At 42.1% G+C, this 25219-nt stretch overlaps 1 protein-coding gene across 2 annotated transcripts in view; it reads right to left on the bottom strand.

The window, feature by feature from the left end:
• Acsl1 (acyl-CoA synthetase long chain family member 1) overlaps positions 1-16003 on the bottom strand; it is a 63845-nt gene extending 47842 nt beyond the window's left edge. For both annotated transcript variants that reach the window (XM_048330873.1, XM_048330874.1), the window contains exon 1: positions 15854-16003. The gene's annotated coding sequence lies outside the window, so the exon portion shown is untranslated. The remainder of the gene's footprint in view (positions 1-15853) is intronic.
• Positions 16004-25219: the final 9216 nt, after the last annotated feature.

Raw genomic sequence — 25219 nt, 5'->3', positions numbered from 1 at the left:
TTTCTTCTCCACTACATATAACTACCCTTAGACCAAGAGCTTTTTCATTTGAATTAAAGTGAGCCGTTCCCATGAAGACTTACCAGGAATGCCTTATATCTATAAAATTCAGTTCATAAATTATTTGTACACTTGTACCCTCTCCTTACCAATCTCATTTAAAGTTTTCATGAGAAAAAAATAAGACACAGCATGAAAGCCATGCCTCACCCATTCATAATGGCCATAGGTCACAACCATCATTTATGCCTCCTCTCAAATAAAAGAACCCCAATATAACATGCCCAATTTGAAAAGGTAAATTATTAGAGATGTAGATGAAATAGCCAAATACTTATTTGTAGCATTTTCTGATTTATCAATCTCTATATACATCTAAGCCACATGGCAAAATAAATTACTTCTTTCTAAAATTCCTATTTTGTTAATATTTTATTCAAATTTTGAACTTGTGTTTTCAAACAAGGTCTTGGGTCTCTTTAAGGCCACATTTTCAGGCATCAACAATTTTCTGTAGAAGATATTTATGCATTTCTTCCATTTAAGTTGAAGTAATTTTGCGGCCATATATGTGGTAACTACTAAAAAAATCTCAAATCACAAAAGCATTTTTTATATTAAGACAGCCAAGAGTTTTGTCCTATGATCACATCCATGTAACTACATCTTATCCTTTATTGCTTTTTAGCTGATTTTCAAAAGCTTTCTGGCTGGGTGCTGGTGGCTCACACCTGTGATCCTAGCTACTAAGGAGGCTGAGATATGAAGTCCATGGTTCCATGCCAGCCCAGGCAGGAAATTCTGTAAGACTCTAATCTCTAGCAAGAAAAAAAATCCAAAAGTGGAGCTGTGGTTCAAGTGGTAGAGTGCTAGCCTTAAGCAAAAAAGCTTAGGAATAGCACCCAGAACCTGAGTTCAACCCCTAGTACCAGAAAAAAACAAAAACAACAAAATAAAAAAGTTTTCTGTAGTACTATTCAACACTGCCTTTGTAAAGTCAAACTCTTTAAGAAATATCCTGTTGATATTACAATTTTTTGCCTTAAAAGAAGTCAGATTCAGGGCTGGGAATACAAGGCAAGAGTGCTTGCCTTGTATACATGAAGCCCAGGAATCGATTCCCCAGCACCACATAAATAGAAAATGGCCAGAAGTGGCGCTGTGGCTCAAGTGGCAAAGTGCTATTCTTGAGCAAAAAGAAGCCAGGGACAGTACTCAGGCCCTGAGTCCAAGTGCCAGAACTGGCAAAAAAAAAAAAAAAAAAAAAGTCAGATTCAGTTATCTTGCTTCACAAGGAGCTAAGACTGGAACTGGCAGACATGGTTTCAGAATGAGGAGCTTTCTCTACTTGATGTTCAAACACAGTGGCTGACTATGTACCCTCTAACATGGGAACCTTGGTAAGACTTTTAACAGGGGGAGTGAAAAAGCCTTCTTGTATGGATTATTACATATTCAGATGTGAGTACAAACTGAAAAAACAACTTTCAAATCTTTTCTAGAGATCTGAAAATAAAACATACAACACAAATACTCATATGAAAAAAAATACTCATATGAACCTCTAAAAAGTTAGTAAGTGGAAATGAAGTAATGACTTTCAAGGAAAACTATGCTATGAGGCAAAGGCACAAGCTAAGCTGGTCCTCAAAGCATGAGTTCAGTCTAAGAGAATGAACCTCAGTCCATGCTGGAAGGACTGCAACAGGACAAGGAAAAGCAACTCCCTACCATATTCTGGCACAAATGATAGAGTTAGAGTGGATGGGCGAGTGGAAGGAGGATGCTCAGAGGTCATCTGGGCTGTGATTCCCTTAACGAGCCACAGTTTGCTAAGGGTTTATTGTGTGTCAGCAATGGTCTATGCAAGCACACACATGACCTAAAGTGCTCTTTGTCACAGTCTTTATTTGTTGCATGAGCATGTTACTGCCTTCAGTTCAAAGAACAAGAGACCGCAGTAACACATCTTGTCCATGCTCTACACAAGAAAACACTAGAGCCCAGATGTGAAGCCAAAGCCCGTGGCTATCAAGAAGCAAGTGCTACACAAGTTATTCAGATCTAGACAGAGGGGAAAGATGGTGATTATGACAGAAAAAAAAAAAGCCCAAGACACAGTTGCTATGAAGATTCAGGACTTAAAAGAACCCAAATCCCCATCAACAGATGGGTGATAAACCAAGTGTGATAAACACATACAATGGGCTAGAATTCAGCCTATCATAGGAAGAAAATATGGGTAAATGTCATAACATGGGTGACATGGGTGAACCATGAAAATATTATGTTAAGTGAAATAAGTCAAGTACTGTACAAGCTCACTTCTAGGAGGGACCAAGGATCAGCAAATTCATGGACAGAAGGTAGAAGAGAGGTGGCTGGAGAGGAAGGGAGGAGACATCAGAGGTATTGCCTAATGTGCAAAGTTTCTGTTTGGGATGATGAAAATTCTGGGGAGAGAATGGTAATCATTATACAATCCTGCAAATATACTTAACACCATTGTGTAACTCAACACTTAAACACAGTTACAATAGTAAATCTCCTTAAGGTATGTTTTACAATTAAAAAACACATTCAAATCCTTTAGAAATAAGTCAGCATTTGGTAACCAAGTGGTATAAATGGGGGACATAAGGAATTAAGGAGCTGAGTTTCTGGGCTTGGGAGAATAAATGGTGGGACAGTGAAGAGAAATGGGGAGCATGAGACAGGAAGGTGTTTTGTGAGCTGCAAGCCCAACTTTCCAAGGTCCTGAAAGTCTCCATTCCAATGCAAAAGGAAACTTGTGGGGTCACCATATGCTTCTCTGCACAGGCTTCCCACTCTCTCCCTACCTCAGCATAGCTATGGGGACACAAGCACAGGGCATGTGGCCTCAATTCCTCCTTGGCACACCTGCCCTCTCCCACACCCTGTGCCCTTCTTATCTGTACCTGTGTCTGTTCTACATCTCCCTGTTGCCTGGCTCCATCTACAATCCTCTTCCTTGGCCCTGTTTATGATATCAGCATCTCATCCAAACAGGCCAGAGTCACTTCCTTTGATAAATTCTTATGGGACATCCTCAGTAAGTATCCTTAGTCCTCCCACTGAATTCTAACAATACTCAGAGCACCTTGTATGGTACTTAGCACCTCCTGCTTTACTATTTTAAATTTATGATGAATGGAACTTAATACCAGTGTAGCTTTTCCTCTCTCCTCTTGCCCTTGGTGCTTAACAAAGTACTTAGATCAAAACAGGTACTTCATGAATATTTACTGAGTCATGAATGAACCGCTGTGATTCTGACCATTTCCCTACTGCAAGCTGCAGGAGGATGTATTTATAGAACAGTGGTTCTCTGCAGAGGAAAGAGCATTCAAAGCAACCTCAAACCCTAGCAATCTTCTTCCTCTTCTCTTCCCATCCCCCTTCCACCAGAGTTGCTATGTGTCCATGCACTAAAGAGAGGAAACAGCAAACAATAGTATAAAGGCTATATAAACTATTTACTTTACCATTAGATGATGCTTTTGGGTTTATCAAATTGTTTCACTTGTGTATAATGTTATCCTATGAACTCTGCCTACACCAAGAACAAGTGTTTTCGGTTGACCTTACAAGGCATTTTGACACATACTTACATATGTGACTGATGGTCACTTTAAAATAAACCAAGGCTTTCAATGGGAAGAGGAAGTGATCCCTCTAGCACCTTTCTTAGTTAAGATAGTAATGCCAGAAGAAGGGCTCAGCCTCCTAAGGATGGCCTTTCTAGTCTAGAGCTGAGTTTCCTATGACAGAATCGAGAATCCTCCTCCAAGCCCAAGAAACAGGCCAGATTTCTTCTTAGCTCTGCAGTACCATGGGAGGAATGGTGCAAGAACATTCCCCAAACACAGACTGCTGGGCAGGTGGCTGTTGGAGATGTAAAGAAGGTTGGCAACAGGACCTAACCAACAACTCATATAACTCTCCTCCCTTCTCTCTTTAACACAGATACAAAGAAGACCTGTTGTAGAAATCCATCTGGGAAGATAGAGAGGCCTGATGAGCGACCTTCTGGTCACATGAAAGCCTTTGTGTGGAAAAGGAAGGTTAACTCTTAATGAGATAGATGCCTGTAAAAACAAAGTCTCCTTTCAAAAGCCATTTGCCTTCAAACACTGATTTAATATTGCTCCATGATTTTGTAGATATGTATGGCAAGGCAGGGACATTTTGTGATAAGGGCTAGAGGAGGAAGTGGGTGGAAGTGGACATCAACATAGCTTTAGCTGACAGGGACAAGATCACCTGTTTGGTGAACTAGTCCAGCTCTTTGGCAGAAGCAAAGCAGAAGAAAAGCCATAGATTAGATCCCACTTATCAATGAGATCTAATAAGGCGTGTTATTTTAGTTGACATTCAACCCAGTGAAGAGTCCTAATTATGTTGACAAAACTGCATTTTGAAGAATATGACACCATGGTCTCAGGTGATTAGGTAAGACAAGTAGAACCTGTTATTGTACTAGCTAAAGGAGGAAATAAAATTCCTCTTACCACTAAAACAATCTGGTAAAAAAAAAAAAAAAGAACCACAAAGTAAACACTGAAGTAGCAGCTAAAAGGAAAGGGAATCCTGTGTCCTGTTTCAATGGCCAGGGCTGAACTCCAGTTAGATGTGAACTTCTCCAATTAAGACCTTGAAACTGGAAGTAAAGCCCATTTATTTGAGAAACATCACACAAATAAGGGACCTATGTCCTGGGGTCTTTGCAGGTGCTTAGTACAAAGCCAGTATCTTCCAGTGGTAATGACAGAAAGAAACAGAATAGAAACATGGAAAGAATCCTAGACCTAAATGCCGAAGAGCCTGTTCCAGGTACAGACTGTGCCCCTTATAAGCTGTATAGTAATGAGGCAAACCTCTGCCTGAGTGGGCTTCACAGGGGCTAAAGAAAGTAGTGGGAACAGAAGAGAGCCATGCCCCTCTTCCACTAGAAACATCACTGCAACATCTCCAAGAATGTAAGGAAAAGCAAAGGACAGCCAGGCAATCCTGCATCTGGATCAAACCAGCAAGACTCTACCTGTGCTTAGGATCCCAAAGTAATAGTGACATAGAAAGAAAATAATCAGCGTTAACAGCCATCAGTTCTATGTGGTAGCCCTATAGGGGTTGATTGTGGTTACTATTACTATTTTATTATTTTTATATTCAGCTTTATTTTTTTCTTTTAATTGGTGTAAATGTGTACTATAAAATTTGCCATAGTAACCACTAATTATTTTTAAAGGTATTTCTCAAGATAAATGAAATGTAAGTAGGCTAAGTCAATTAATGTCCTTTTGTATTTATGTATTTCCTACTTGATCTACAAAGGATTTAGGGTGGCAACTCGTCCTTATTAAAGAATGACAGATGGGCTATAAACCTCTCCCAGAAAACACATATCTAAGCCTTCACTGTCTGCCTGTATTGGGCCCTGCCTCAGCCTCTGACTGGCTATCAGAGTGACTTCCACATAAGTGTCCTTGTTGGGGGAAAAAAAGAACTCACTCAAAATAAACAAACAACATTCTGAAAATGGCAGGGAATAAAAAAACCTGCAAACAGAAGGTCATCACCATGAGGATAAGGCACTGGCAATGTTTTCTCTGCTTTCAGTACAAACTAGTTTGGGAGACCAGAGAAGCCAAATGCACCTGCAGGAGTCAAGCCAGAGAGAGAGCCTCAGAGAAACACCAGAGGGCCTGGAGCCGCAGGCATCTGGCAGGGGGAACTCTATCTATGGGCTAGAGGCTGGAAGAGGGCTGTGCAGACAACCCAGGAGGAACCAGGCCAAGTCTAAACAGGCAGAAACAGGTGGGGGTAGGGAGATAACCATAAAAGCCAGACCTTGCTGGGCACTAGGAGGCGGAGGCTGGCAAGGAGGCAGGCAGGGGTGGGCCAGGGACCTGTAGCTAGCTCACAAGGCTGAGCCCAGGAGACAGCTTTTCTCTCCCAGGATGCATTCTTGTCATCTTGGAAGAGACCATCTGCTGGAGACTAGCCCTGGGCTGGGGGAGTTGAGTTTAGGGGTCCCTCAGGTGCTTGCTAGCATGATATTAGGTTGGTTAGGGGACAGAGAAGAACAGACCTAGTTCTTGTCCTCAAGGAGCCCAGTGGCTCACAGAGGTCACAACTATCAAATAGCAGAGACCTGGATAAGGCAGCTGAAGAGGACACAAGGTTGGGTAGGGTTACTTAACACCTCCTAAAAATAGATTAAGGTTTCAGAGTGGCTATAAACCAGAAAAAAAAAATGGCTTAGCAGAAGAGGTGGAAAAGGCACAGACATAAAGACTTCCAATCAGAGAAACAAGGTTAGAGAACTTATCCAATATATGAGGTTAGAGACATCCATTTGGGGTTTTTACAGATTTCAATAGGACTGTTAAAAGCAGAAGGAAATAAAATCTATAAAATATTTTTCTTTGGTAATCTTCCTCAGGACTGAATAGTCTTTAAAGAGCATCGAGCCTCTGGAAGGAAGACCTGGGCTGTGCTAGAGGAAGCAACAAGTGAAACAGACCCAGATTCTGCAATTTGGATAGGGAGGGATAAGAGAAGTATGGAGCCTGAGCTAAAATTACCCAGAGAGTTCAGGTAACTATCACAAGAGGTGACTGGCCCAGAAGAAGCTGAAAAGAAAAGGAAAGAAAAGAAAAGCTGATCTAACAAGTTGCAGAAGATGACAGAGCAAAGATCCAGTCTTTTTTTATAGGTTGTTTTTTTTCCCCCCAGAGCTGAGGACTGAACTCAGGGCCTTGCGCTAGCCAAGCAGGCGCTCTTCCGCTGAGCTAAATCCCCAGCCCCAAAGATCCAGTATTTAATGAGAGAAAGAAGGAAAAAGATTGTCCAGTCTGGCTTTTGTTGACTAGAAAAGATGACAGTAGGATTGGATCTCCATTTCCCTTATTTAAAAGTAAATTTATTATAAAAAAAACTTTCAAGCCTATTCAATAGCAGACACACTGTAATAAATCTACACTATACTCATCACCCCAATTTTAGCTTTAGTTATGATTCATGCTTTAATAATAGTTAAAATATATCCACTTAAAAATTGTTTTCTAAAGAAAATCCTAGATTTCTAACAGTTCTATAACTTTACAATTTAAGAAACCATTTGTGAGCTGAATGCTGGTGGTTCATACCTATAATCCTAGTTACTTGGGAGGTTAAGATTAAGAAGGTCATAGTTTGAAGTCATCCTAGGTAGAAAAGTTCCTGAGTCCCCTACTCAACTGAATGCTGGGCCAGTGATATATGCTGGTTACCACATTGGGAACATAGTAGGTTGAGCCCAGGTATACACTCAAGCAGGAAATGATATACTGTCTCAAAAATAAAGAGGTGGCTCATGCCTGTAATCCTAGCTACTCAGGAGGCTGAGATCTGAGGTCACAGTTTGAAGACAGCACAGGCAGAAAAGTCCCCATGAGACTCTTATCTCCAATTAACCACTCAAAAACCAGAAGTGGATCTGTGGCTCAAAGTGGTAGAGTACTAGCCTTGAGCAAAAGAGCTCAGGGACAGCGCTCAAGCCCTGAGTTCAACCCCCACAACCTACAAACAACAATAGCAACAACAATGACAAAAGCAGTGAGAAACAAGGCTGGAGGTTTGGCTGTTGCCTATAAGTATGAGACCCAGAATTCAAAACAATTCAAAATGGAAGGGAATGAAGGAGGAAGGGAGGGAGGTTCACTCATAGAACTGTAACCCTGACTGTATAATCATAAACCTATACATATTATGACAATTGCCCAAAATTCTAAACAAAGGAAGACAACTTAAATATTGAATGGAAGGGGGCTGGGGATATAGCCTAGTGGCAAGAGTGCCTGCCTCAGATACACGAGGCCCTAGGTTCGATTCCCCAGCACCACATATACAGAAAACGGCCAGAAGCGGCGCTGTGGCTCAAGTGGCAGGGTGCTAGCCTTGAGCGGGAAGAAGCCAGGGACAGTGCTCAGGCCCGGAGTCCAAGGCCCAGTACTGGCCAAAAAAAAAAAAAAAAAAAAAAAAAAAAAAAAAATATTGAATGGAAGCAGCCTATGCACCATGATATCGAATCGACATACAAGAAGACAGTTCGTATATGCAATTGACAAATATCCATTGTTTACTGTGTGCCAAGCACAGCTTGGAAGATATGCTAGTGAACAAGAGAGAAAATAAAACTTATCTTCAATGTTGTGAAATTTGGGAATCAAGAGCAAAACCCACTCTGGATTTTATTGACTCTCTGATATCAGATACCCATTCTGACACAGACTACCACCTGATTTCAGAGAACCATTTTAGTTCTATTCCCCTCTAACAAATTGAGTCATCTTCTTTCTGAAAATGTCATTCAGAGGTCTCCAGCCACACTGGTGAAAAAGAAGGAGTGAACAAATGTTCTGCTCCTCTGAACTTGTGACAACATCCTAGTCAGCAATAAATACATTCCTAATATGTAAATTCTTATATTCATAAACTCTACAAATATTTTTCATCATAAGACACAAATATGAACTCAAAAGAAGGCAAAAAAATCTACAGAGGTTCTAATATTCCATCTCACACCCTAATACATGTTTTAACTACCTCCCATAGTGAATATATCCCCATTTTGTGTGCACCTGTGTGTATATGTGTGTGTGTGTGTGTGTGTGTGTGTGTGTGTGTGTGTGTTAGCATTGGGGCTTGGACTCACTCATTGGGGCTTGGCCTAATGATCACCCTTAGATTATTTTTGCTCAAGGCAGGTTGTCTACCACTTGAGCCACAGATCTACTTTCAACCTTTCGGAGATAAGAGTCTCTACTGAACTGCAATCCTCAGATCTCAGACTCCTAAGTAGCTAGGATCAAAAGCGTGAGTAACCAGTGGTTACCTTGTGTACACCCTTTTTGTAGACTGCCCTCAGGTTTATGAGCACTAAGACAGCCTGTCTGGCAGGAGTCACCATTAGTTTTCCCTATGGACAACAATAAATAAACAAGGCTCTTAACTGAAGCAAACTATACCTCAGAGGCAGCATGGCAGAGCCTAGCAAAGCCTGCCAAAAGAACCAATAACATGGGGGAAGCAGATGAAGAAATTCAACCGTTACCACTGATGGAAAGAGAGACATGCTGGAGGAGAGGGCATTGCTGCAAACTGTGCCTGGTCATAGATGAGAAGCCAAATGGACAGGGCCAGCTGGCCTGGGGGAAGGAGAATAAAGGCCACAGGGTCATACCAGAGTGAGGCTGGTCACCACTGAGGAGATCTGTTCTGCGGACCCCACAACTTCAGCCCTCACCCAAAGTGCCAAAGGCATTCATTTTGCCTCAGGTTGAGAGAGGTGTTGGCATCCCCAGACCTACTACCAACCTGTGACAGAAGAACGGAGGCTAACGGAGGGCTTCAGGCTGCTCAACCACACCCTCTGGACTTGGGTTCTAAGGGTCCAGGTCATTACCAACTCTACATGTGGAATACCACAGAACTTTATCTAAAACACAGATATCTGAGGCAGGTCCTATAGAAGGAACATCTGACTATTTTACTTCTGGCACAGAAACAAGGTACAGTTTCAAAGCTGTGATACCAGGTAAGCAATAACTACAGTACAGTTATGCAAGATTATCTAGAACTTGACACTAATCTCCCTCCCACATCCTATAAAGCCTACAGTCACTTGCTTCTCAATGTAACTGAAACCACAAGGAAAGAAATCCCTGAGATGTACCCTGAAACACTAAGTTCATTTCAGTGAAGCAAGGGTTTTGCTTTAGAGATTTTTTTAATACCCTGATCTTGCTATAACAAGTAGTTTTTCAGAACAGGCAATCCAAGACTGTACAATGCATATTATTATCAGGAACCCATTCATGGGTGCATATGACCATCCTAGCTTCAAACATTAGACAATAAGAAGCCCAAGCTTCCTCTAAATGCTGGGAAAACAGCACGCTGAAGCCAGGTTATAGAAGTATCTCCAACAAACAAGCTGAATAAAGACTGAGGGCCTTACAGAGAATAGGCCTGGCCATTTCTGTTCAGGACGAATTTGATCAGAGCTCAGTTTCAGAAAAGCTGCTTATCCCCATCTTACCTAGCTGACCCTCTCTAAACTAAGGATATTTTCTGTTTAAACTAGACTTGGTAGACTAGTTGGTAAGAGAATGTAGACAGAAACAAATATGTTGGGCACTGTTATTGAGAGTAGGTTAGGGGACTGAGGATTTAGCTCAGCCTGGCAAATGCATAGCCCTGAGTTCAATCCTCAGCTCTGCTAAATAAAAGGGGGAGGGAGGTTACATTAAGGTGAACTGGCTGGCTGACTAGATTTCAGGACATAAGTCAAGGACAATACTGAGGGCCAGCTATTCCTTGAATAGGCACTGGGCCCAGAAATAATCTGTCTCCCTCTGTGTGTGTGTGTGTGTGTGTGTGTGTGTGTGTGTGAGAGAGAGAGAGAGAGAGAGAGAGAGAGAGAGAGAGAGAGAGAGAGTAGGAGGGCCAGAGGGGCGAGCAGGTTGTATAATCCTGGCTGAGTCACTCTTTCTCCCTAAAAGAAGAGAGTTGGACTATCTCAGAGCTTGGGCTTGATCTGAAGAGCCTTGGAGGTAATAAGAGAGACTGAAAAATCAATCGTGTCTGTGTGGGCTGCGATTTTACACGCAGCCCTTCTCACTGCAGCACAGCAGCCCTACTTTGAGTTATTACATGTCTTTCAGTTCTGCCTAAAATCTCACAGGGAAAACAAGAGGCTTACACTACTGAATGATATACTATGTCTTCAGACCGTGAAAACTGAAAATTGTATTTTCTTGCCCATTACAAGTTTTCAACATGATCTAAAACATACTGAGTATGCTTCAAGTGCCTCAGGACAGACAGCAGAAAGCAAACCTGTGTTTCACCATTAACACAGCCTCCTACGCAGTGTACGCTGCTCCATCTGTGGTGAGCCGGAGCCCCTGTTTGCACCTGCACTCTCTTCCTCCTGCCACCTGAAGCATTAGTCATGCAGCCCAACAATTCTGCAGGCTGACAAAGCCAAGTTCCACAGCAGGCAGACTTTTACTTTTTAAATTATCTAGAAAAGTCATGACTAGGAGGCAAATGATCTCATCACACATTGAACTAAGCTGAATCAAATCTCTTTCAGTTTGGGGGTGGTACAAAAGGGGGGTACACACAGAATGTAAATCAGAGGAGCAATGAAGCATGGAGCATGGCAAAGAAGAGAACTTCTGTCCTGACTTGCTACCAGCTAGGTGACCTGGAATTTGCTAGCTCTGCCTGAACTGAGAATCTTCTCACTCCAGAGGAATGGTAGGGTCAAGCAACTTGAAATTAGATGGCCAAGGTTTAAATCCTCCTGTGGGTAATTTAATTTATCTAAGTTTTAGAAAGCATACTTAGGTAGCAATCTCTAGGTTCACCCATGTTGTAACATGTTCAATGTTTTATTTGTTTTTGTAATTGTACTATATAACATTTTCTCCAGCAATGAAAAGGATTCTAATAGTCTGTACTTGATGACTGTCTTTAATAACTATTTTGGGGCATATGAAGTAGTATCTAATAAATTTGCATTTTCCTTTAAAAAAAGAAAGCATAAATGAGAAAGGGGTGAGACTGTACAAAAAGAAATGTACTCTTTACCTGACTTACATAAATGTAATGCCTTTGTACATCACCCTTCTAATAAGAATAATTTTTAAAAAGTATGAATGAGTAGGACCTGTCTTACAGATTACTCAGAGGATGAATGGATTAATATATCTGATGCACTAAGAACAGCACCCTGTTAGCTCCTATGGTCACATCTCTTGGCCTAACTCCTGTTTAGGCTGTGGTCACCACTTTGGTGGCAAGTCTAGCCTGTTTGACAGTTGAGTCCTGAAGGAGAAGACTTAATCAGTGATGTTCAGGTATTTTGGCCTTCTGGATATGAACTTTTCAACCACACTAAACCTGAGGGAAAAGTGCCAGTTTCTACAGCTGCTGAAACTGTGCAAATGGGTAGATAGTATATTTATCGGACGTTCCACTCAGAAGGAGGAAATAGCCAAGAAGGTAGTCCATATTTCCTTCTTTGATACTGTAACTTCTTTCAATTTATCTTTGCAAACCATACAATCCTTATGCTAACAGCTTTTTCTCTAGAACACATGCCAGTCCATTACAATCCACTCAAGAGTTTTAAAGTAGAACATATCTTAACTTAAACACACACATATATATATTTATACATACATGTCTATATATGAGTATATAGAAAATCTTGATAAGTGTTAAGCTTAATAAATATTTGACAAGATGGAAGAAATAAATAAGATACATCCACAGAGGAAGCATGTGATGCAATCATCTTCAAACATATGTGACCAAATAGAAAAAGTTCACAATGTAACTTAGGTGATTAAAATGACATTACCAAAATTCTTGCCCCTGATCAACAATTCACGTTAAAATTCCCTTTCAATTTATTTAGGGCTTAAAAAATAAGGCTGAAAGAAAACCCACCAGAATGTTAATAGTGTTTAACTCTGAGAGACCTTGATTAAAAAAAAAAAGACTGGTCCTATTTTCTGTAAAAAGCACATATTACTTTTATACCATAAAAAATATAGGTGGGGAAGGATGGTTTAGATTTGGATTTTATTTAGATTTAGACAGCTTGCAAATTTGTATTTAAAACTTGAAGACTAGGGGCTGGAAATGTGGCTTAGAAGTAGAGTGCTTGCCTAGACTTCATAAAGCCCTGGGTTCTATTCCTCAGCACCTCATATATAGAAAAAAACCAGAAATGGAGCTGTGGCTCAAGTGGTAGAGTCCTAGCCCTGAGCGAAAAGAAGCCAGGGACAGTGCTCAGGCCCTGAGTCCAAGCCCCAGGACTGGCAAAAAACAAGCAAACAAACAAAAACAAAACCTTGAAGACTAGTAAATAATTCATGAAGAGAAGAAGCCCATTATGCTGAGCCAATAATTTTGCAATCTTAGATTCGGGGGACAGAAAATGTATCCTTTTGAGGCAGGCCCCACCCAGGAACAGACCCCTCTACTACCAGCAGGTTAAGTTTCTGTCCAAAAGTGCCATCCCTCCTAGCTAGCCACAGAAGGAGCACATCCCCTTCCCTGATCCTTTCCAAGCTACAACTGACATGATACTGTTGCCTTTAACACTTAAAAACTTACAAATGTCAGGATATAGAGTGGAAGAAATTAATTCACTATGTGATACTTTCTCTCGTTGATACTGTGTATCTCATCAGTATTATACAAACTAAAAAGTTGCAGGGGAGCTGATGATATTCAACATTTGATAACATTGAGAATCCAAGTTGCTCTCACAAATGCTAGGAAAGCTGTCTCTACCTTGTAGTTTATGAAATATCCAGCTGCTACTTTAGGGCTTGTGTTTCTCTGAAGATCTCAGAAGTGTCTTGGAGTACTATCCTGTTGAAGCTCAAAGTCAAGTTTGGGGCGGCTCTGTATCAGCTCTGCAGTGAAAAATATTCTGAAGGCATTAGTGTCAAAGATACTTTATGACCCAAAGTGTTTGTCTGAATACCAAGTTGGACTGATGACCTTCAATAAAAACTCTGACACCTTATCTACTTTGCTCAGTTAGAGAGGATGGCTTACACAGGTTTCAAGATGTGGCAGCAGCAGCATTGAGCTGTCTTAAACGAAAGTTGTTCTATTTTGTAGCACAGGGGCCTTGCACATTGCTTGCACAAGCCTTTCTATAAAACATTACCAATGGGTTCAAAATGAATAGAGTTTGGTTCTAAGAGGCAATAAATGCAAAGCAACAAGGGCTATCTGTTTTGAATGGCAAGCTTGAACAATGAATTCAACTAGCCTTAAACAGAAAGTGTCCTGTAAAGTCAGTGAGTATAGACACCTAGAAATTACTAGTATCCTTGGAGTCTAGCTTTTGCCAGAAAAACAAAACAGGCAGGGACAAATGAGAGGACCACCTGGTCTTTCCTTAAGCCTCTCCCTTGAAACAGAAACAATCATATTATACAAGGCAGATACAGCAAAACTAAAGATATCATATGATCTAGACATTGAGTACAACACTGGGACATGCTGGTACACTTTGAGTCATCCCAAACTTAACTTGAAACAAGATTAAAACTCTGTCTGAACAGGATAGATACCTTGTCAATGTGCATCTGTCACTTGTCACCCCTTCAATGCCAACAATTTTTAATTGGATTGCCTATATATAAATAACAGACATGGGAAGAAATATGTCAAAATGCTTATGATTGTGGGGGAAGGGAGATTTTAAAACTATTTACAGTAAACCTAGAAAACCGAGGTCTTTAATATGCCTATGTTTCTTTGAGAGACAGAGTAAAGTATGCTACAGTATCCATTCATAAAATTTTAGCTCTCCATCTCTCTGTCTCTGTCACTCTGTCTCTCTCACACACATACACACCCCCTCCCACACACAAATACACCAAGAGATCTAAATATATTGCCGTCTCTTCTCTAAGGAGGAACCAGTCAGGCTAGAAAGAGGTTTTCCCAGTTGATCTAGAACAAGAAAGAAGAAAAAGACATGATCCCGTTTGTTTGCATTGTATCGCACTGTAATGTCCAACAGCAGAGAACTGGTTCCTTTTAACTTTGCTTTCTTAAGCCCATGCAGACCATCAAATCAACTTTTGACTAACCTGTTGAACACACCTGAAAAGAACTAGAATCAAACAAAAGCTTGTGTGTGTGTGTGTGTGTGTGTGTGTGTGTGTGTGTGTTCTATAACAGCTTTCACTGGGCTAATTACAGATTCTGTTGCGAAATGGGTGACACAAACTGCACAATGTGACCAGTAGTTTCTCTTGGGGGTATCAAAGGTCAATAAACTAAATGAAAGGCTATTGATAATCAGAGAATTTTGGATACTCAAGCTCCAAGAAGCACTTAAAATTCTTCACCGGGGCACCTGAAGGGCACTTTTTAAAAAAATCATGGTCAGTTTTAGTTAGGCTCCCTAACCTTGAGCTAGGGTGGGGCGGGGAGAAGGGCTTACAAGCCTTGACAGCTACACTGATTAGCTGGGGCGTCTGTCTTTAGATTTTAATCCACGTGTTCATTCAACTCACCTACCACGGCTGTCTAGGGCTGCAAGATGATAGCTACAGCCTTTACTTCTCAAGTAAAAATAAAGATTTTTTTTTTTTTTAAAAAAAGAGCCAGTTCTGCTAACATCGATGAACTATCACGGCTGTGTGCGCCCCAGAGACACCGCGAGAATTTCTACGTACGGCGAGCGGCTTTCGGTGCAGCCTCTGACCCTCCCGCGAGAGCGCTCCACGCAGGGGCCACCAGCACAACGCGACCCGGGGAGCGCCGTGGGCGCCACGCTCAGTGCAGCGCGCCTCACACACCCGGACCCTGGGGCAGCAGGGAGATGCTCGCGGCGGTCCCCAACTCCGCAAGGCCATCGCGCCTCCCACCTGAGCTCAGAGATCCAGTGCCGGGCAGGGCCCGTCCCCGCCGCCGCCACACCAGCAAAGGGCCTGTCCCGCGACGCGCGTCCCCGTGAACCCGGCCCCGCGCCCGCAGGAAGCGGCAGGCGGGCCGGCAACCCCTGCAAGGGCGCAGGAAGAGGCGGCGGAGGCTCCGGCGGCCTGGAAGCCTCCCCCCCGGCCGAGGGAAACGAGGCCTCAGAGCAGAGACCGGAAAAGCAGAACGTCCCGGGAGCCGCGAGGTGGTTCTCGTGTCCCTCTCCGCGGCCGCCGCTTCCGAGGCGCGGCCCGCCTGGGTAAACCCCAGCCGCGCGCGCTCCTCCACCGACACCCGGGCCCTGCGCGGCGGGCGCACTCACCTCCTCCGCTGCCCAGGCCGCTCCGCAGGCGGCTGTCACTGCAGTCCACTCACGGCCCCGCGCCAGGTCCGGATGCTATTTAACCAGTCGCGGCCACAGCTGCCCTCTGGCTGCGCCCCCGTGGTGGCAGACGCACCGGCTGGCGGCTGTAAGTGCGCGTGCCGCGCCCGCCGCGCCCCGCCTTGCTCCCACTTGCAAGCCACACCCCTCATCTCTGGACCCGCCCGCAAGCCCCGCCCCCGACAAGCCCCGCCCCCCAACAAGCCCCGCCGCTGGCCCGCCTCCATCCCCCCCCCCCTCTCTAGCACCCCCCTCCTACCGCCACCCCCCAGTCTGGAGCGTGCGCGCCCTGCGGGTGACAGAAGGCAACCAACAAACGTGGCTAGAACCTCCCCGACTGCCCTCATGTTTCACAGTCAATCTGAGGTTGAGCAGAGCGCCCCAACCCCAAAGCCTTGCGAACCCCGAAATGTGGTGCCTTGATGGACAGTAGGCGCGCTATAGCATCCTTAACCATCTGCCCCGCTGACTTCTTGGCAGGCAGGACTTCGGCTACCCATAAAGGTCCTAGGGGTTTCTCTTTCTATTGTTCTTTGGCAATGAAATACACGACATCTTTTATCTTGATTTCACCATGATCCCCGCACAGGGTTTCGCCACAATCCCTGGCTAGAAAGACGTGTTAGTACTTCTGTAACATCCTGGACTTGAAGCAACCCTGAGCAGTTCAGGCTCCGGGGAGAACAGAGCAGAAAACACATTAGGCGTTGCTCAAGGGCAGTGTTCGTTCACCTGCCAAGCCGGCTCCTGCTCAGCCGTGGCAGTGGGACTTTGAAGAATTCCACAGCATGACCTTTGGGAGGGGGAACTTTCCGAGCCGATGCAATTCATTTCGGGCACACATCTTAAATGCTACTTTTCCTTGGAGCACCTGAGGTCTACCGGTATCCCTTAAGCTCTAATAAACATTCGTCCAGGAATCGAATATTTGCACCCTAGCATTGAGTGGAGGTTTGGTGTCTAATACTTCTTTGGATTTGAGAGCTGAGAATAATTTTTTTTTTTTTTTTTGCTTTTCCTCCTTCAGTTTTTACTCCTCCAAGGATTTTTGTTATAATAATTTTATCTCAAGCCTGGTTCCAATGCCTGTAATACTAGCTACACAGGAGGATGAGATCTGATGTTCTCGAATCAGCCCCAAGGCAGAAAAGTCCTAAGGATTCTTATCTCCAACCAACCACCAGAAAACCAGAAGTGGGAAGTGGCACTGTAACTCAAATTGGTAGAGCAAAAAGAGCTCAAGGACAGCTTCCACGTCCTGAGTTCTAGCCCTATGACTGACAGAAACAAAAATAAAAATAAATTTCTCTCATAATAACAGACCCTGCTATGGGCATTTAATGTGCATGGCCCAAGTTAATCAGTATAACCTTTGAAGTGTCTTTACTCCCCTGTCATTATTCCCCTTCTACCAAAGAGAAAGCTGTTGGTAAGGGCAAGATTGTACTTGGAACACAGATAGCCTGCTCCAGAGCATATGCACACCAATCTGGGGAATTCAACTGAGGCCTTCACTCTGGCAAAATGGCATTTGTTCCCTCTAGCCTCAAGCATGCTCAAGTTGACTCCAGCAAACAATAACTTAAGAAGTTTTTGTCACTGGAGCCTCACACCTGTAATCATAGCTACTCAGTAGGCTGAAATTTGAGGATCACAGTTCAAAGCCAGCCTGGGCAGAAAAGTCCATCTTACCCGCTGTTAAATTAATCACCAAAAAGCCAGAAGTGGAGGTGTGCCTAAAGTGCTGGAGTGCCAGCCTTGAACCAAATAGCCTACCAAGAGTCTGAGGACTTGAGTTCAAGTTCTAGTACCCATATAAAAATTAAATTAAATTTAATGACCTTAAAGATCTCTCTTTTGTCCAGAGCCATGAAAGGGACATTGTATTTATTTCCTCACACAGTGTGTTGGGCTTCATTGAACAGTGGTCCTGGTAGTGTAATCCATCCACCAATGGCCTCTGTACAACTGGTTCTTCTACATCATCTTCCAGATCTGTATCTTCCAAATCTACACTCGCTCATTTATGAGAAAAAATGCACTCTACCTTTATGTTTATTGCTTTCCACTTGGCTAATTCTGGGTCTCTCTCTCTCTCTCTCTCTCTCTCTCTCTCTCTCTCTCTCTCTCTCTCTCTCTCTCTCTCTCCACTTAGGACTTTATCATTCTGTTCAAGATCTTCTTTACCTTCCTACTTCTGCTCCAACTAGCTCTTTGGTCTCTTGAGGAACTTTTCAAATTCTGTAGTATGTTTCTTGGCTGTGTAACCACATACCACAAACGGGATGGCTTTGATATGAGAAATTCATTGTCTCTTCATTCTGGGAACTCTCTGTAGGATATGAAGATGTGGGAAGGATGGCTTCCTTCTGAGAGCTATCAGAACATCGTCTATTCCAGATGGCTTCCAATGGCTGTCTTCTGCCTATGTCTCCCCACAGCACCTTCCCTTTCTCAGTATATGATCTAAATCTCCAATTTATATGACAACAGCCATATTGCATTAGTGCTAACCCTAATGACCCCATTTTAATTTGAAAACCTCTATAAATATCCCATTTCCAGTCTGTCATCAGAGTCTCTCACCTGTAATCTTAGATACTCAGGAGGCTGTGATCTGAGAATCTCAATTTAAAGCCATCCCAGGCAGATAGCCCAATTCTTATAGCCACTTAAGTACAAAAAGCCAAAAGTGGAGGTATTGGCTCAGGAATTAGAGCCCCAAACTAGAAGGGGAAAGGCCAGGCAAGAGTTCAAGGCCCTGGGTTCAAGCCCTACTACTGGCCAAAAAATAAGTGGCTATAACAAAATAAGCTCACCTTCTGCAATACTTAAACATATGAATTTATGAGGGAACACACCGCATTCTAAATGTAGAAGCCTATCTCACTGATCCTCCCATCTGTGTCTTTTTTCTGTAAAACATCTTCCCTTCAAATGAGGTGGCTCTTCCCTGGAGTATAACTCTTAATGCAAGTGATTGACAACTTTAGAGTGAGAAATGTACACATACCAGAATTAGATCCAAGTCCCTACTCTCTGACAGAAGCTGCTATGTGACATTGAGAAGCAGCTTCATTCCTTAGTTAGAACCTTAGATTTTTCCCTCTAGAAATCAGGAGGAGGCCCTTCCTATGGTTGTACCCCTGCTATCACTGTATCTCATCTGAGTACCCTGGATACTGTATATACATATACTAGAACTAGAGAAGGGAAAGGGAATATCAAAATCAAGAGACAAAGGATAAAAAGACAAGCGATTCCAAAAGCAATACTTACAAAACCATTTGGTATAAACCAACTGTACAACTCATGGCGGGGAGGGGGAGATAGAGGAAAAATGAGGGAGGAGGTAACAAGTAGAACAAGAAATGTACTCACTGCCTTTCATATGAATCTGTAATCCCGCTATACCACACTTTGACAATAAAGAAAAAAATTTGAAAGAAAAAGAATAACTTCACAGAATACATTTTTAAAAGAAACCTCTTATTTCCATATCTTGAAGTTCATTTCAATTACCATCATTTGGTATGTACATATAGTCCTCTGCTAGGATTATCCTAGAAATACACTAATTATTACAAATGAGGAAAACCATGGATTCTATGTTTCTTTGGGTCTGGCTTAATAATGATTTTTCCCCAAGTCTTTCTATTTCTTTATGAATGGTGCAATGCCATTCTTTCTGATGGAAGCATAGAATTCCATTGTGCATACGTACCACATTTTCCTGTTCCATTCATCTATGGAGGGGCATCTGGGTTGGTTCTATATCTTAGCTATAACAAATCATGCTGCAAGGAACATAGTTGTGTTGGTAGCTTTAGTGTGGCATTGTTTGTGAACATCTGGGTAAATACTCAGGAGTGGGATTGCTAGATCATAGGGAAGCACTATGTTTGTCTTTTTTTTTTTTTTTTTTTTTTTTGCCAGTCCTGGGGCTTGGACTCAGGGTCTGAGCACTGTCCCTGGCTTCTTTTTGCTCAAGGCTAGCACTCTGCCACTTGAGCCACAGCACCGCTTCTGGCCGTTTTCTGTATATGTGGTGCTGGGGAATTGAACCCAGGGCCTCATGTATAGGAGGCAAGCACTCTTGCCACTAGGCCATATCCCCAGCCCCTATGTTTGTCTTTTGAGGATGCTCCATACTGCTTTCCAGAGTAGTTCCAGTTTGCATTCCCACCAACAGTGTAGTAGCATTCTCTTTTGGCCACATCCCTACCAGCATCTGTTATTATTAGTTTTCTTGATAATAGCCTTTCTATCTGGGGTGAAGTGGAATCTCAATGTAGTTTTGATTTGCATGTCTTTTGTGGCCCTTGGCCTTATTAAATGAAGGTTGCAGACTCCATATTTGACAGTTTTGTGTCAACCGGTTTAAAAAAAATCAGTCTTAACCTTCTCTTTTAATTCAATTTTCCAAAGATCTCCTTAGTCATAATGTGCAAAATTCTATTGGTTGTCATATTAGAACAAATTTCTTCTTGGAAGCTTGAATCTCTTCTGTTGCTCTAGCCTCTATTATATTATCTTTTGAAATGCTGTGACTATTTCTGGGTGCCTTCAAATCTGTAACTGTTCATAACTAATTGAACTAATTTGTCAGTCTGGTAGAGAAACTAAAAAGAATCCAAATCCTTTTGTTTACAAACAGATTAGAAGATTGGCAATGAAAGTTTCCATTATGATAGTCAACTACAAAGTTATGATTGCCACTTATCATTAATTGTCCCCACCTGTTGCTTTTCTGAGCATGGTCATGTGAAATGTAGCCACATCAATGAATGTAGTCATGCTTTTTATTCCCAACCTTTGCGATGAGATGGCTAGAGGAAGGACTGGCATCAGTGACTAAGTGACACTCTATCTGTATCCCATCAAACCATGGAATTCCCTGGACACAGATAGGACCTAGGAGAGTACCAATGCATCATTGGTACTCAGTTGTTTAATGGGACATTTTCCAACTCTTCACATGGAATCCAGGCCAAATAACTGGTCAAGATTTTTATGGAGCTTGAAGCTTAATGCAGTTATGAGGACCTTTTTAAAAATTTACAAAGTTGGACAAAAAAGTATTTCTTTTGAATGACAACAGAAATTATAGTAAAATATTAGTTGAAAAACTTTTGGCTCCCTTGAGTCTCCCAGTAATAGAAGAAAAAAAATGTTGCCCACAATTTCCATAAATGTCATACTGTGGGACACACCTAGATAAGAAAGAGGAAGTCAACTAGCTAGCCCCACCTGTTTCTCAGTCCTGGGGCCACGTGTGGCTAAGATGGCGCCTGACTCTGAACCCAGAGGTGGTTCTGTGGGCTGTGACGAAAAATCTGGCTGCCTATAGGATTGGTCCCCGGCTCTTCCACCCTTATGGACAGCTCATGCCTCCCCTTACAGTTCCTAGATAGGTGCACGTACACCCCTCCCCTTCCTGCCCATCTTTGATCTGATTGGCTCTTGTGCCTTATAAGTTACATGTGCTCCCTTCAATAAATTAGATCTTGTGCTGACTTGTCTCCCAGAGGAGTCTGGTTGTCCTCCAGTGAGGGAGGGCTGGGTGTGGTGGTCTATTGACCCTTTCCTTTCTTGGCTTGTCTGGTCGGGGTGTGCCTTCCCCATCTCTCCCGCAGGTCAGGGGAGTGTGTGTGTGTGGGGGGGGGGTGGTAAAACCCCCGACATCATACAATTTTTAAAATAATCTAAATTTTAAGAGTTCCTTTTCTTCATTCCATAGCTAAGTTGATTTCCTATGTTTGAGACTACTTCAAATGAGATTTTTGTGAAAAAAAATACTTTTTAGAGCTGTTTCCAATTTATAGAAAAATTATAGAAGGACTTTTGTCCCTTAGGCTTCTCTTAGTAGTGGCGATTTCTTAGATTAGCTCTGTCTTTTAGGGCTTATGTAGATTTGAGGAATACTAGTAGGGTATTTTGTAAAATGTCCTGCTTCAGGAACAAGGCAGGGATGTCCACTCTCTCCCCTGCTCTTCAACATAGTACTAGAATTCCTAGCCAGAGCAATCAGGCAAGAAGAAAATATAAGGGGATCCAAGTAGGTAAAGATGAAGTTAAACTCTCTCTCTTCACAGATGACATGATCCTATACCTAAAGAATCCCATAGACTCTACCCCCAAGCTACTAGAACTGATCCAAAACTTTGGAAAAGTTGCAGGATATAAAATAAACCTTCAAAAATCAATGGCCTTTCTCTTTGCTAACAACCCAAAGACCGAGGCTGAAATCAGGAAAGCAACCCCCTTTGCAATAGCCTCCAAAAACATAAAATACCTAGGAATAACCTTAACCAAAGAAGTGAAAGACCTCTTTGAGGAGAACTTTAAAACCTTGAAAAACAAAATTAAGTCAGAACTAAGGAAATGGAAAAACCTCCCATGCTCCTGGATTGGGAGGATTAATATAATCAAAATGGCAATGTTGCCAAAGGCTATCTACAAATTCAATGCAATACCCATTAATATCCCAACACCATTTTTTGATGAAATAGAGGAAGCAATCCAGAAATTCATATGGAACAATAAATGACCTAGAATAGCAAAAACAATCCTAAGCAGAAAGAACAGTGCTGGAGGAATTACAATACCCAACTTCAAGCTGTATTATAAAGCTATAGCAATAAAAACAGCTTGGTATTGGCATTGGAACAGGCCTAAAGACCAATGGAACAGAATTGAAGACCCGGGAATGAACCCACAGAACTACGCCTACTTAATCTTTGATAAAGGGGCTAAGACAATAGTTTGGAAGAAAGATAGCCTCTTTAACAAATTGTGCTGGAAAAACTGGCTCAACACATGCAACAAACTAAAACTAGATCCTTATATATCACCCTGCACCAAAATCAATTCCAAATGGATTAAAGACCTCGAAATCAAAACAGACACCCTGAAAACACTAAAGGAAGAAGTAGGAGAAACACTTGGGCTCCTTGGCGCAGGACGGAACTCCCTTAACAAAGACCCAGAAAGGCTACAAATCAAAGAAAGGTTGGACAAATGGGACTGCATCAAACTGCAGAGCTTCTGCACGGCAAAGGACATAGCTTGCAAGATAAATAGAAAGCCCACAGACTGGGAGAAGATCTTTACTGGCCATTCAACGGACAAAGGCCTCATATCTAAAATATATGCAGAACTAAAAAAATTACTTTCTTCCAAAACAAAACCGCAAAGAACTAATAGCCCACTCATCAAGTGGGCTAAAGACCTACAAAGAGACTTCTCTGATGATGAAATGAGAATGGCCAAGAGACATATGAAAAAGTGCTCTACATCACTGACCATAAAGGAAATGCAAATCAAAACAACATTGAGATTCCATCTCACCCCAGTAAGAATGTCATATATCAAGAAAACTAACAATAACAGTTGTTGGAGGGGATATGGCCAAAAGGGAACCCTACTACTTCATTGTTGGTGGGAATGTAAACTGGTTCAGCCACTCTGGCATGCAGTATGGAGATTCCTCAGAAGGCTAAATGTAGAACTCCCCTATGATCCAGCAGCCCCACTTTTGGGTATTTATCCAAAAAACTACAAACAAAATCAAAGTAAAGCCACCAGCACAACAATGTTCATTGCAGCGCAATTTGTCTTAGCGAGAATCTGGAACCAACCCAGATGCCCCTCTGTAGACAAATGGATCAGGAAAATGTGGTACATATACACAATGGAATTTTATGCCTCTATCAGAAAGAATGACATTGCCCCATTTGTAAGGAAATGGAAGGACTTGGAAAAAATTATACTAAGTGAAGTGAGCCAGACCCAAAGAAACATGGACTCTATGGTCTCCCTTATAGGGAATAATTAGCACAGGTTTAGGCAAGTCACAACAGAGGATCACAAGAGCCCAATAGCTATACCCTTATGATCCCATAAGATGATGCTAAGTGAAATGAACTCCATTTTATGAAAATGATTGTTATATCAGAGTTGTAACTACTTTCAACATCCCATGTGTATCTGTAGTTTACACTATTGATGATGTTCGTGTATCACCTTCTTGTGATTGTATCTACACTATCTCTGTAATCTTATCTGAGTGTATGGGAAACTGTGTACTGGTATTAGAATTAGGAAACGTTCTCTTTCAATTTCATTGAAGAGTTTGAGAAATATTGGAGTGAGTTCTGTTTTGAAGGCCTTGTAGAATTCTGCGGTGAATCCATCTGGACCTGGGCTTTTCTTGGATGGGAGATCATTTATTGCTGTTTCTATTTCAATACTGGATATGGGTCTGTTTAGAAGGTTTAAGTCTTCATAGTTGAGTTTGGGGGTATCAATTTTTTCTAGGAAATCATCCATTTCTTCCAAGTTCTCGAATTTGTTGGCATAAAGGTTTGCAAAATAGTCCCTTATTATTTTCTGAATTTCGGTTATTTCTGTGGTGATGCTACCTGTTTCATCTCTTATCTTGTTTATTTGAGTGTGCTGCCTTCGTTCTTTGGTCAGGTTTGCCAGGGGTCTGTCTATCTTGTTGATTTTTTCAAAGAACCAACTCTTTGTTTTGTTGATTCTTTCGATGGTTTTTTTCGTCTCTAATTGATTTAATTCTGATTTGATTTTAATTATTTGCTTCCGTCTATTGACTTGGGGTTTGGCTTGCTGTTCTCTCTCCAGAAAATTAAGGTGCTTCCTTAAATTACTGAGTTGCTGTTTCTCCAGTTTGTTGATGTATGTACTCAGAGATATAAATTTTCCTCTGAGTACTGCCTTTGCTGTGTCCCAAAGGAGCTGGTACTTTGTGCCCTCAACTTGGTTGAAGTCCATAAACATTTGAATTTCTGTTTTAATTTCTTCAATGATCCACTGATGGTTCAGCAGTGTGTTCTTTAGTCTCCATGAATTGTGGGATTTTCTGTGGTGGCTGAATGAGTTGAGCTCTAATTTTATTCCATTGTGGTCTGGAAGAATGCAGGGAATGATTTTGATACCAAAATTGAGAGACAAAGGGTAAAATACGAGAAACAACAACAAAAGCAATACTTGCAAAACTGTTTGGTGTAAGTGAACTGAAAACCTCAGGGGGGGACAGGGGGAGGGGGGAAGGGGGTATGAGGGACAAGGTAACAAACAGTACAAGAAATGTATCCAATGCCTAACGTGTGAAACTGTAACCTCTCTGTACATCAGTTTTATAATAAAAACTTAAAAAAAAAAGTCCTGCTTCAGCATGTGCCTGTCTTTCTCCTAATTAGGAGTATAGATGTTGGAAGGAAGAACATTCATCACTTAAAAAATGGCAGTGCTGGTGATGGAAAGTAGGGCCTTGCACATATT

Source organism: Perognathus longimembris, chromosome 21, assembly GCF_023159225.1.
Source record: "Perognathus longimembris pacificus isolate PPM17 chromosome 21, ASM2315922v1, whole genome shotgun sequence".
Lineage (NCBI taxonomy): Eukaryota > Metazoa > Chordata > Mammalia > Rodentia > Heteromyidae > Perognathus > Perognathus longimembris.
This window is presented reverse-complemented; position numbering and strand designations above follow the sequence as displayed.